A 15,192-nucleotide genomic window follows, 5' to 3' on the forward strand; every position below is an offset into this window, starting at 1 on the left:
TGTCCATCCTTCTTCCAATTAATTCTTAAACTTTATGTGGATTTAAGATTTTTTAAAATATTATTTCAAAGATTTCTCACAATTTTACTATGAAAACATTCAAGTAGAAAACTGGAGTATTTTGGCAGGAGATTTTTTAGTTTTGTACACATTTTCTGTTATTTTTTTCAGTGTGACTAACATTGAACTATGTTATGAACAAAATCTTATATTGGTAATGGTTTTTCTGAAAAAAATTTGCCAAACCCTTACATTTTCTTCCTTCCTCCATTATTTTTCATTTCTTTCCCACTTAGCATGATCCGTATAATATAACCTAACATGAAAGAAAATAGTGAAAATGAAGAGCTTTTTTTGACTGCCAGAGGTAGCTGCTGAGACAAAATTTTTTTGTCTACATATTTTCTCATGTTTAAGACCATAGGAACTGCAGGAAATATTGTTTATTGACACCCCACTTCCTATTAATCTCTCTACTTTCTGTCTGCAAGTGGAACTGGTACCACGACATTGCACAGATCTATATTTTAGGGAATTTTAATGATGGACCATCCCTGCTCTCCGTAGTTTTCCTCCTTTCTTTTAACAGCATGAAGCTTCAGATTGCTCAGACAGAAGGGTGCTTTTTACATATAAAGTGCTCATATAGTATCCAAATATGAAAATTAACATGTGTAGTTGTAGCTTTCCACTGTAGCAATGCTGACACATATCCAGTACGAGAAAGTATTTCATCCAATACCAGAAACTATTTTTTTTCCTTATTTTTTTTCCCTCTTTTCTTTCAAGACAACAGAACATGGTTATAGACTGATTCATAACAATTTCTTGTGAAGATGTGATGTCTGTGGTTCTTGCTCTCTTTAAAATCATTGCAGACAAAAAAACTTGAAACTCTTACACAAAAACAAAAATGTCCCTTCTTTCAGATTCTCCACTACTATATCTACCTTTCTTCTTAATTTTCCAGTTTAATACTTAGCTTTTTTTCTTAATGCATTTTGGAATAGAAGGAGATGGAATGAGAATGTGATATTAGGTGGAAAAAACACTTCCCAATTTTTCTTAAGTCAGCAAACCTGAGTGTGACAGTGGTCAAGCTTAACAAGAATAAACTTGGATAAAATTGAGCTCTTTTAAAGTAATCCTTTTTTATTTTTTTTTTTTTTTTCCTATGTGATAAGCTCTAACTCAGACTCCTAAGTAGAAGGCAGTGAGCAAACAGGAAGGGGACAGATAAAGATACCTTTCTATCTCAGCAGAAACTTGCTGATGAGGCATGCTTTGTATCTTCTAGCTACTGAATCTTTATACTTGTGCATCATCTAATTTCTACAGCATACTGTCAACTTTGTCACATGAAATGAAAAGGAGGTTAGCATACACATTGTTCAGTCCCATACAAAATAGGCTGTCATAGTTACCCTCATTTTGAAGAATTCTGAGAAACTGCAGAAAATACGTTTTGGTTGTTAAATCGTTGAAGACAGAAGCTATCTTTCAAAGTATGTAGATCCTATATATTGGAAGCCTCAGGGTACATATACAACAAGTAGGGAAAAAACAACCCACACTACAAACATATAGACCTTTATGCTAGATATGCATGTATATATATATATATATATATATAAATAAATATAATGGCTTGCATATTATAACATCTATAATCCTGGTAAATAATGACAAATGATGTAACTAGTACAAATTTTTTTGGCACTCTGGTTAGTTAGTTTTTCAGCAGTTAATTAAGAAATATCATGTACTCCACTCCAGAAATGTTTACAATCATGCTGATCTCTTAAAAATAGCTTCAATTTAAAGTGTTTATTTGGTTTTCTCTGAAAATAATCAAGTAATCATTTTCAAACTGTAACTGTTTTAAATCAAACCCTTAGCACTGAAATTTTATGAAAACATGTTTGAAGACACCACATCTTTGACTCTTCACTGCTTGAAAAACAAAAGTACCATTTTCCTGGGTTTAGCTGGGAAAGTTAATTTTCTTCCTAGCAGCCTGGTGCGGCTCTGTGTTTTGGATTTAGGTTTATAATATTATTGATAACATACTGATGTTTTAGTTATTGCTGAGCAGTGCTTGCCCTAAGTCAGGGACTTTTCAGTTTCCTGTGCTCTGACAGTGAGTGGGTGCAAAAAAGCTGGAAGACAGCATGGCCAGGACAACTGACCAAAACTGGCAAAAAAGGTGTTCCACACCATAGAATATTATGTTCAACATATAAACTGATGGAAATTGACCAGGAGAGGCCATTTACTTCTCAGGGACAGGCTGGGCATCAGTCAACTGCCAGAGCAATGGTATTGTGCTCCACTCCCCTCTTTTTTGTTCTCTCACATTTAATAATAATCATTACTGCTATTATTGATATGGCTATTGTTATTATTATTATTATATTTTTTCTGTATTTAAACTGTTAAACTGTTTTTATCTCAACCTACAGGTTTTATCTTTTTCTGATTTTCATCCCTAGCCCACTGGGAGAGGGGAGATGGGAGAGGGGAGGGGAGGAGTGAATGAGTGAGCAAACCTCTGCGTGGTGATTAATTGGTAGCTGTGGTTATACCAAAACACCTGGAAGGCCAAGAGTGAAAAGTATTTTGCAACTGAAAAGTCTTACCCTTTTTGATTAAATAAGAAGTGACATTCTTCAGTTATCCTTGGACCATTGTATTGTAATGAACATTCAGCTCTTTCTGAGTAGTGCAAAAATTACAGTTGACAAAGACTGTTTTGATAAGAACATCTGTAGATACCTCTCCCAGTAATGACTGTAAATTTGTTGTAAAACATTCCTTTAAACAGTACAATAAGGCCTTTGATAAACATTTTGTCCCTATAAATTTTGCTTTTCAAATTCAATTCAAAATTATATTCATACAAAGGTTCTAACAAGAGACACACTTATTTTCAAAGCTTAACAACCCTGAGTTTCCTTACTTTGTGTTCAAAGCTTATTTTCAAAGCTTAACAACCCTGAGTTTCCTTACTTTGTGTTCTCCATAAAAGATAAAAATATGGATTTAGATTATTTTCTGTTTCTTCACCATTAAGGTAAAAGGTATTCTTTTACTTAAGCATTTGACAAAAATTTCTGAGCGGGTCATCTGAAGCTTTTTAATTAAAACTTTGTTTTCTTATCTGCTCTTACTTAATATGATATCTCCAGTTTAAATTTGCAAATAGATTCTAAATTTAACCTTTGTGTCAAAGAACACTCTGCAAGAGCCTAAGATGTTTTAATTTTTTTTCTAACTGAATTTTTGATTTGTCTAGATTTTTGGCTGTTTCTCTTGCTTATGATAATTCTGCTGCCTTTTTGGAATAAAGCAAATCTCCTCTGTTTATTTTAAGAATTATTCACTTTAAACATATTGCTGATTTCACAAAAAGGTCTTTAGAGTTTGTTTTATAGCACTTTCCAAGGTCATGGTATATCCTAGCTCTTCTCAGTTCTGTAGTATTTGATATGTATTGCAGAAAAATGCCACTCATTCTTTTATGACAACGGAGTTGGCCAGCAGTGCTTTCCATGAGTTTTTTGAGGTCTCTAAATATGTTGTGCATGTCTTGTGAACTTTTGTGTCACATTTTTCAAGTTAGCCAAAGGTGTCCTACTCTTCTGACCTTTGGAATGGAAGTAAAATGGAAACTGTTCCATTTGTTTCCTCATGTTGTCAGTGATGGCCTCAAATATGTAACATTTAAACTTCCAAAATAGTCTGTTGGTTGTTAGTTGGGTTTTTTTTTCTTTTCATTAGAACTGCCCCATTGTAATGTGGTGTTTTATGCATAAAAGGAAACTTTTGAGAAACTGAAGTCTATTTGTATCATAATGAAATCTAAGCAGTTTCTTTTTAGCATTCAACTTGAATGTTGAGAAGTGTGTTTTCCTTTGGACCTTGTTTTCCTTACTTGATCCTGGTTTGCATCCAGATGCAAACAGGGAAAAAGGATATAAGAAAAATTTGGAAAATTCCAGGTCATCTGTTTTGAAAACCCCTCTGTTTAATTTTTCAATATTAAAAAAATGTTCTTTTACAGTTATTCATTATTTTGGACACATTTCACTCTTTTACCAGAAGATGGATATACTAATTTATTTCCTTTTATAACTGAGTAGGCAATGTCAGTCTGACAATTTTGCTATAAAATTCCAGTGGGAACTGAGGCACATTTTATTCTCCAAGAAATTATGTCAGCTGTTCCCACGCTATTATTTTTATGTGGCTGCTTACTTTACTTTCCTATGTGTTTCCTATCAAGTGATAATGCCAGGACTGGCAGCTAAATTTCTTCTGGTCTCCTTTAAAATGAATAAAGGCATTGTGTTATTCACTTCCCAGTGATCTGTTCTCAAGGTTATCCATTATCTACTGCAGCAGATTTTTATGTAGAAACTCTTGGACAGATGATTCTGGAGAAAAGCCCAGTCTTTTTATGCTCTTCCTGCTTCTGGATGAAACCAGTCTCAAAGAGGTGATGACACTAACTGAAACAGAGCAGGATAATATTTCACCTCAGTGCCAAAGGATAATTGAGAGTAAGATGACTGGAAGGTGCAAAGAAAACCTGAGCACTAGTGGGGTGAGGAAAGGAACTGGTCAGTGATGTCTCCTCAAGGATCCTGACCACTGCTCACAGGTTGTTCGAGATGTAGGAGCTTTTCAGATAAAAATGGTTTATTTGTTATTCTGCATCACATTTGTGGGATTCCTTAAAATCAGAGGGTTTGGGGCACATTGCAAAAGGCAGGCCTCAGAGACAGCAGGATGGTGATTAGAGCTAAGCAGTAGCTATAAGATTTGTCAGTAGAAAAATTATACAAGAAGTAGAAAGAAAGGACAAAGAGAACAATGGACTGTGTATCAATGCTTGGGTAGAATAAATTCCTAAGTTGCAGAAAAGTATATCTGGTGAGATATTAGGAAGGTCTAAGCTTAATAATGGAGCTCTGTGCATTGTATCTTGAGGCTTACAAGCAAGTATTGTATTCGAAATAAGCAAGCATTGTTTTAACTAAAGGTACGTGTGCTTATAGTGATTGGATAGAACTGCTGTCAGTATGCTTTTGCTTTGTGTGACTGGTCAAAAAGTTTATAAAGTAAGTTGTAACATTAAGTTCTTGATCTGTTGCCTGGATGTGAGCTGCTGGCATCTTCCCGTTGTCATAACCCTGTAATGAGACTGATGCTAAAAAATAAACAGCTGGAGATGCATACCACAGCAGTCCCATCCCGTTCGTGACTTGTATATAGCCCCTGGCTGGCGATAACATTCCGGCAGATTATGGAAATAAACTACAACGCAAGAAAACTGAGGGTTCTTCAGCAGCAATATCACTCCAGGTTTTCCTTACTGCATAGCAATGCTATCTTTTCCACCACAATACTGCTCTTAGTGATCAGGGCTGACATTCAGTACTCTATATTTCTTAGATATATTTTTATTTTTATTCATCTTATATTGATTCTTTAGAAAATGATGTTGTTTCTTACAGATAGTTTATCTACTGTGACTTCAATTTGATATTTAACTGTTGCTAAAGGAAACATTTCTTTAATTGCTTGAAGCCTAGCATGGATATCTTGGAACTAGATATTTTTATAAATATTGCTGTTCTGCAGAAGAAATTCAATGTTTGTATTCAAAAGTCTTTGTCTTAGCACATTTTAGAAAGCTGTTACAAAATATACCTGCTGAGAAAAACTTTACTAAAAGATGTTTTGAATTGTGCTAAGTTGAAGAGAACCCAGAGATTCTTTGTGAAAGGTTCTACAGGATTGTACTATAGTGTTGCTGTAACTCAGCTGGACTTCTAAATGTCCTTTGCAAGTCCCATTTCAGAATGAAATTTTGATTTTTCTTCTTTTCTTTGCCTAATACTTAGACATTTCAGCTTGTATTTGAGTAGGGACTTCAAGCTGCTGTGTACTTATGTAACAAAAGCTGGCAAATTGTGTATACTTAGGACCAAAGAACTATATCTGTAAAAGTGTGGAAACAAGTTTATTTTGAAAGAGACAGAAGACACTAACTACCATGCATCAAGATGTAAGTTTCAATTATCTTTTCATAATCCAAAACTCGCTGAAACTGAGCATTTGTTTATTTTCTTGAAAGTGTTATCAGGTAAAAAACTCTTCTATCATCTGTGTCAAATATAATGGTTTCTGATTATTGTGTCCATCTCCTGTCAAAAACATCAATTTTTTTTTATATTTATGTGCAATTTAAATATGTGCTTCTTGAACATAATAAGCTACAGATAAACACACTGGGATGATTTGCCTTTCAATCTTCATTTTAGGAGATAAATATACTTCTTGCAGATTCTCAGTGGACATGTGATTTTTTTTTTTTAATCTTGCACAAATAATACTGAAATTGTATCATAAAGGACTGTTATTGTTTAAGTATATATATATATATACAGATTTAAAAATATATGTATTTATTAATGCATTTTGGAAAATAAGGGAAAACTATAATGCTTTTTTATTTTGAAGGACTTATTAGTGATCTGAGAAGAAACCTGGGACAGTTTAGACATCAATATGAAGCTTTTTGCATACTAATAAAGATTACAGAGAGAAGCTAGATCTGCAACAAAGCATTGACATATTTGTTTCAAGGTATTGAGTAAGATCTCTTTCAGCTCAGCTAATATTTTTTTATATTGAGCTCCACTGTAAATATTTGCCTTATTCCTACAACATAATTTTTATCTACACTTAAAAAAAAAATTGTATTTCTTTCTGAGAAATGAGCCTTTGTGACTTTCAAGATATCTAGATGGAACATTCCACTTAGTAGTCAACTGTATAAGGACTCATCTCACAGTATCACTGACATATTCTGTTGTTTCATATGCAGGTAAAAGCTGACGCTAATAAAATAAAAAGTATCTATCCATTGCATACAGGTGTTAATGTCAGCAGAACGCTAGATATCTGGAGCATTGCTCTATCTTGTGATTTTACTGATCTACTATTAAGAGTACAGGTTAAATCAGCATATTTGAATGATAATATATATATATATATAAAATACATAATATATATATATATATATAGTATAATATAATATAATATAACATAACATAATTGTAACATAACATATATAATATAATATTATATAACATAATATTATGTCCAAAATAGTATCAAGAGATTAGTCTAAATGCCATCAAGAGAAGAAAGAATTTTTTTCAATGGTATGAAGTCTTGCAAAATGGAAAATTGATCTGTGGAATTCAACCATAAGAGAATTGATAAGTGAATTTTTACAAATAAGGTAAGTTCAAAATAAATTTCTATTTATTAATCTCATGGTGTATGGAATCCCTGCCTGAGTGAGTGCACAAAGACTGAGTGGAAAATTTTGAAGTCTCTTTTGCTATCCAATATAAAGCATTTCTATTTTGAGCACCTGAATTTCTATTCAAGCACAAAATGCTCTTGCAAATTCTCATACCGAACATGTAGTTTCAGTATTTATACCACCTGTGTTTAGCCTTTAACTTAAACAATTCTTTTAAATCTCCTTCACCCAGGGTTGCCTTTCCTTCTGCCTTTCCTGACCTCTTTCAAATGCCCTTTATCCACTAGGTTCAACAGCCAGCTCTGCTGCCCTCACCTGCTGTCTTCACCTGCAGAGACTCAGCTGCAGTGCTTTGTGGAAACTCCTTCTCCAACCTGCAACAGCCAGCAGGAAGTGCTGCTGAAAGGTATTGTGAAGCCTCACTTATTTTGCAAGTATAACCTGAAGAGTGACTCCTACTGCAAAGAAAAAAAAGTTTCTGTTGGTTTTATTTCAACAATATTTTCTTTGAGATCTCGTGAATAATCTGAATTATTGCATTATATTCAAGGCAAAAAAGAATGGATGGTGAAGTGGTGGCAATGTTTAGCTGTGAGTTTGGGTCTTGTGTGGGGCTGCTTTGGAAAAGAAAGGAATTTTACTTTACAGTTTCACTTTGTGTAAGTATATCCAAGTTAAAGGATAACTGAAATCACACAAGAGCTTCTAGATCTCAGTTTTCATATGTGACTACATGTGCTTGGGGTTATCTATTGGGTGTTGCCTTTCCTTACAAAATCATATTGGAAAAGACCTTCACGATCATTGAGTCCAACTGTTAACTCAGCACAACCAAGTCCAGCACTAAACCATATTCCAAGTGCCACATCTATGTCTTTTAAATATTTCCAGGGATGGTGACTCCACCACTTTCCTAGACAGCCTGTTCCAATGCTTGACAGCCCTTTTGGTGAAGAAATTTTTTGTAATACCCAAACGAAACCTTCCCTTGTGTAACTTGAGGCCTGCTAGTTAGTGAGGAGAAGAGACACTTCGCTACAATCTTGTTTCATATAGCTTTTCAGGAAAATGCTATTGGATATAGTATCAAAGATTTTACTAAAGTCCTGGTAGACAGCATCCTTAACCTTTTCCTCATCCACTAATGAGTTCAACTTGCTATAGAAAGGGGATCAAACAAGACCTGTCATTCATAAACTCATCTTGAGTTTATGATTCTGATCCCCTGGTTGTCCTGCATGTGCTGTGTGATGACAGTCAAAATTATCATCTCTGTCACCTTCCCTAGAACCAAAGGTCAGACTGAGAGGGCTGTAGTTCCCTGGATCCTCTGCCCAGCTCTTCTTATAGATAGATGACAAATTTGTGAACTTCCAGTTACCTGGGACCTCCTTAGTTAGACAGGACTGCTGGCAAATGATGAAAAATATCTTGGTGGGCACTTCTGCCAGATCCCTCAGTACCCATGGGTAAATCCCATCTGATCTCAAAGACCAAGTGGTGTTAACAGGCCACTGACAATTTGCCCTTGGATAAATGGGGCTTTATTCTGCTCCCTGTCTTCCAGCTTAGGGGGTTACTACATAGATTACAACCTGTCTTGCTATTAAAGACTGAAGCAAAGAAGGCATTGAGCTCCTCAACTTTTTCCCCATTATTTGCCACTGTATTTCTTCCTGCATCCAAAAAAAGATGGAGATTTTCTTTAGTCATCGTTTTGTGACTCATATATTTATATAAATATTTTTATTCTCTTATACAGCAGTAGCCAGATTAATTTCTGGTTGGAGTTTTGGGTTTCTAATTTTTTTTCCCCTGAATAACCTAATGAAACACTAGTAGTCCTCCTGAGTTGACATCCAATTCTTCCAAAGGTTAAAATCTCTCCTTTTTTCCAGAGTTCCAGCCACAGCTATCTGTTCAGCCAGGATACTTTTCCTCACCATTGGTTCATCCTTCAGTATGTGGGGATGTCCTGCTTCTCTCCTGTCCATATTACTTTCATGAAGAATGCCCAGCGTTACTGGACTCCTCTGCCCCTCAGGAGTGCCTCCCAAGGGACTCTACCAACCAGTCAGCCAAAGTCTGTCCTTCCAAAGGCCAAGGCTGCAGGTCTGCTGATTCTTCTCCTTGCTTCTCTGAAAATCAAAAGCTATCAACTCATTATCACAATGCCCAAGATGGCCTCCAGCTATCACATCACCCACCAGTCTTTTCTCTGTTCAAAGATAGTCAAGTGGGCACCTCCCCTAGCTGCCTCACTTACCAGCTGTGTCAGGAAGTTATCTTCCAAGCACTCTAGGAAGCTCTTAAACAGTTTCCTCTCTGCTGTACTTTATTTCCAGCAGATATCCCATAAGTTGTACTCCACTATGGTGAGGCTTCTCCCAGCTGTTTATAGAATATTTAATCTGTTTCTTCATTATGGTTGAGCGGTCTATAAGAGGCTGCCACCAGGATATCCATCTCAGTGTCTTTCCCTGATTCTTACCCAAAATTCTCAACTCTGTGCACAAGTTATCCTACCACATTCGTGTGATGGCAGCTATGTCATAGTCTTCCTGCTGCACAGTGGTTTTCAGCTCCTTCTGTCTGTTGCCCACACACATGTATCAGTGTAGACGCATTTCAGCTGGGCTACTAGTCCTGTCACCTTCTTATTGGGGGTGATGCCTTAAGTTTTAGCTATCATATATTTCAGATTCTGTACTGCCTTAGTGTGTAATTCTGAACTAATATAAAGTGTTAAGTTCTCTTCACAGTTTAGTTAGAAAAAGCAATCCTTTTCCAGCCTGAGAACTAAGGACACCATTGCCGCTTCTGGCACAAAAAGTGTAAACAACAGTGAATTGAAGAGAGCAATCTGGGATGATGGGACTTCATAACCTGAAGCTGTAACTGGACATTTAACCCCAATATGTAAAACTTATAAAAGTGTGCAAACTTGTGACCAGTCATCCACCTTGCATCTGTCTTGGGTCCATCTTGGGTCCATCTTGGGTAGAGCCACTGCCAGGTTCTTGTACTGCCCAAAATGTGTCCTTTGAAGGTCTTTTAAAAAATACCTACTTTATTCCTTTAACTATGTCTACCTTCTGTTCCAGGTAGCCTCTCTAGGCATCAGGGGAAACCCCTAATTCTTGGATGGAATTTCCTAGTCGTGGATAACACTTTTGCTACAGAATAATTGTTTGCTCCTGAGGTTTAATTTAAATGAAACAGTGCACTGATTTTATACTTGTCTCCAGCTATGTGTCTCTACTTCAAAGGAAAATAGTTCACAGGAGTTGAAACCTTACAATCTGAAAACATATTGAGAGAGTTCGGTAGATGAATAATCTAGCAGGCAGCAGCTGGGTTATTCAATCAGGACTGTCATCTCGGATCTCATAGCTCACAAACCACTTTCATCTGACAAAATTTCAGTTATTTTCCTGTTGTTATTTCCTATGAACACTGTTATTTCCTATGAGCACTGTTACAGTGCTTAAGCGTCTTGATCTTAGTGCAAGTAAGCCTTATTCCTTGTACTTGATCACCCGAAGGTTTAAGTTTTAGTTCCTTGTGATCAGTTGTAGGCACTTCAAATTTGCGTACTCTGTTCCGACCCTAAATGGCCTCTTTTCTCTCCTAGTGGTGTAAATGATTATGTTCTGCTGCAAATATGGAAGTAATACTTTGCTCTACTGTTATTCGATATAGAGTAACATAAATCTTTGCAATACATAATTTGGAACATTTATTTGCTTTAGTATCTTAATTTTTTTTTTCTTCAAAATACCTCTTCCACTGCTTCCCTTTGAAGTCAGTACCAGCAGGAGTGGTAGAATGAGGGCCATCATTATCTAGCTTTCTCTCCATAGCCTGGTATCTGATTATAGATAACAGAAGTAAACATCCAGTTAATTGCCAAGTATATTGCAGTTAAAGCTGTCTGGTAACTATAGTTATAAATAGATGCTACCATATAATTTCATTCCTATTCATGACCCCTTTTGTTTGCTTATTGATAAACACTTGGTTGTATAAATTTATTTGCAAGCATGTTTGTGATAAGTACAAATGTTGCACATGGGAACCTAAATAAATGTTTGCAAGATATGAGACTTTGGAAAAAAGATTTCATGACCACTTAAGATTCAGCTCTTTCTCCTCAATCAACTTCTATTTATTTTTATGCTGTAAAATACTGGTTCTGACTTAATTGTAATTATGCACATGACTTTAAAGTCAAAAATGTAGCTTTAAAGCTGTCGCCACTCTCCCACTCCTATTCAAATTCTTCTTTCTCTATCTCCCTTACCTACTTCAAACAACCTTAAGAACTTTTACTATAGGTCAGAAAACAAAAAAAAAAAAAGACCTGATTTGAACAAAGCATGTGATTGCCTTTTGTTTTTTAATCCACAATCTAAATATTAGGGTCATGGTGCATAAAATATGTCTTTGAGAAAATTGCGTGTTATGGATTAATGAACTAAACATTACAACCAAACTAAAAAAAACCTACAGTGTGGTTACAATCATCATCACAGATGTGATTTCTCAAGAATTCAAGGTCATAAGAATATTGGAAGTCTTACACATTTCTTGTTCAATATGAATTCTTTAGAGTTTGCACGGAAAATTTACTGCTATAGTTAAATTTATCTAATTCTTCCTGGAAATGCTTATTTTAGAATAGGTACCATGAAAGGGAGCTATAAACACAGTGGTATGGTTATATTAGTATTGTTCCCCATAGATCTTTCTGGGTTAATCTTTGACGCAGAACATAACTTCTATAACCGTTTCACAAAGACATAGAGGTTGTGGCTTATTAGAACAAAGCTATCACAGCTGGGAAACAGAATCATAGTGCTAGTTTAATCATCACTGTCTCTGCATATACCTAAGGACTACAGCCATAATTTTAAATAACATTGGCTGAGAAAATTCCCCATAAGTAGACTAAGTTTGTCTATGAAAGTAGGTTGTTAGAGCTGCTACTTGCATCAGCTTGGCCCATGCTAGGTACCAATCTTCCCAAATAATTCCCAGCTATATTTCAGCAGTTAAAATGTCTCTTGGGATCTGTTTTTGCTCTTCAGCAACATCCAAGCAGTCATTGTGACTCCACAAAACTATAATTACATGCACTCCCTTCATGCTGTTGTGTTGTTCTACAGTTGCAGTGGAGGAGCACTTAAAGGATCATTCCACATATTTCCACCCTTTGGAGTACTGAGCAGGCTTTTGCTCTCACAGCCAGGTGGAGTTGCAGGGGAAGGGATCTTCAGATTCAAAGAAAGCATACTTCAGTCTATGAGACTTGCCATGAGCAGGCTGGCTGCAGGTCTGGATGGGCAGTTCATACTTGAGTCTTTTCCAGCTTTCATCCTCTCTCTTATCTCTTCCCTAAGTTCATGACTTGGGTGCTGCGATTTGTTGTGATTGAGTAGTAGGTCAGTGTGATGAACTGGGGAGAGAGAGAATTTTCCTAAAACCATTTGTTGTGGTTTAACACTGGCCAAATGCCAGGCACCCATGAAAGTCACTCACTTGCCCTCCCTCCTACAGCTGGGCAGAGAGAAAATTTTAAGGAAGGCTTCATGAGATGAAGACCAGGAGAAAGCATTCCAAGTGCAAAACAGGCTCAACTTAGAGGTAAAAAAGTGAATTTATTACTAACAAATCAGACAAAGATAATAAGTAAAATAAGACCATAAGACCGCATTTTTACCCTAAACCCATACCTCCTACCCACCAACAGGGCAGGGAGACAGGGGTGGGTGTTTTTGTCATTTCATCACCCAAGTTTTTCTTCTTCTGCTCTAGGAGAGGAATCCTTCCCCTGAAACAACAGAGTCCCTCCCATAGGAGGCAGTTCTGCATGAACTTCTCCAGTGTGGGTCCACTCTCATGAGCAGCAGTCCTCCCAAAACTGCTGCAACATGAATCCCTCCCACAGGCAGACAATCCTCCCAAAACTGCTGCAGTGTGCATTACTCTTCCACAAGGAAGGGTGCAGTCCTTCAAGGGCGGGATGCTCTAGCCTGGAAGCAGGGGCCCTCTCTTTCCATGGGTCTCTTACTGGATTACAGCCTCCTCCAGGCATCCACCCACTCCAGCATTGACACCTCCCCCACAGGCTGTGGGTAGATCTCTGCACCCCCATGGATCCCCATGGGCTGCAGGGGGACATCCTGATTCATCACGGTCTCACCACAGCCTGCAGCAGGATCTTGGCTCTGGCATCTGGAGCACCTCCTCCCCTCTTTCTGTACTGACCATGGTGTATCCATGTTCTCACCTCCTCCTCCTTTCTGACTAGAAAATATCTGTGCCCCAGATTTTTTTGATGTTGTTGGTTTGGTTTTTTTTTTTTTGTGGGTTTTTTTGGTGTTTTTTTTTTGTTTGGTTTTGTTTTTTGTTTTTTTTTTCTTCTTAAATACGTTATCACAGAGGCAATACCATCATCTCTAATTGGCTCAGCCTTGGCCAGCAGCATATCCATCTTCAGAGCCATGCGGGATTGGCTCTGTCAGACATAGTGGAAGCTTCCAGCAGCTTCAGTGACTTCTCACTGAAGTCACCTCTGTGGCCCCTGCCACCAAAAACCAGATTTTGCAACACCAATACACCATTGTATCACAATGATAAGAAAGCAAACATTGCATAAGAATACCCACCATCTATCTATAGGCAGAGGAGAACAGCACTTAAGATTCCTAATATAAAGATGCAAGTAAAGTCTAACTCAACAACTACAAGCTGAAGTGTATAGTACAGACAGGTTGAAACAGTGGAATCTAGAAACTGTTTAGGTGAGTGTGGGTTGTGGGTGCCCAGGGCTCATCCATAAAGTGTCTGTGAGAATACAGTGAAGGTAGGTGGAGAACATGCTAGAACAGCTGGGAAGGGGCTGTAATTTAGCAGAGCGAATTTTGCACCTCATCAGATGATCTGTGTTCCAAGCAGATGGTGTGGCAATAGAGAGTGGGCCATTGGAATTAAATGGTCAATGTTATATGATTGGATCTAGAGGGAGATTTTTGATTTATAGATTTTTGAGTTGATTAGTTTGTCTGCTTCTTCTGGAATTAAATGGTCAATGTTATATGATTGGATCTAGAGGGAGATTTTTGATTTATAGATTTTTGAGTTGATTAGTTTGTCTGCTTCTTCTGGCATTTCGGTTTTTTTTTTTGTTTTTGTTTTTTTTGTGTTTTTTTTTTAAAGTCGAACCGAGTACAGCAAGAAAATATGTTAGTGCCATATAGAGCGTGGGAGAGAACCCAGATCTATTTTTAAAACCTGCTTTTTGGTATGTGGCTGATGGAATACTTCTGCAATCCTCATAAATATTTTGATGGAAAAGCCCTTAACTAGATGAGGGCAGTGAAGTCGGGCAAGATTTACATGCTGAAGGACCCAATCCTGCAGTGACTCCTCCTTATGAAATAGTTTTTCTACATTCTCAGTCACAATTAAGATGCTCCAGATAGATGTTTTCGGCAACACTGAACATGTTGAAATCCAACTTGTCCCTCTTAGTTTTCTGTTTCAAAATCAGCATGTCAAACACTGCAACAACCTTCTACGGGACCACAGGTCCTAATCCAAAAGCAGGTCTTATATTTATTGTTGGAACAGCTGCAAGTTTTGGGCAGAACTAAGCAGAATATGCGCGATTCTTCACTGATAGTCTAACGAAAACCTTCAGGATTTGTGACTGGAAGATCTTTCAGATGCTATAGGAATTCTGCAGAGGCCTGTGGCTGCAAAGGACAGAAAGGGCATGACTTTCTGTGGGTTTAGCAATGTGCTCATTTATTCCTTGTGCAGGTGGGATTGTGGAATGCTTTCAC

This window comes from Taeniopygia guttata, chromosome 2 (assembly GCF_048771995.1).
Source record: "Taeniopygia guttata chromosome 2, bTaeGut7.mat, whole genome shotgun sequence".
Classification (NCBI taxonomy): domain Eukaryota; kingdom Metazoa; phylum Chordata; class Aves; order Passeriformes; family Estrildidae; genus Taeniopygia; species Taeniopygia guttata.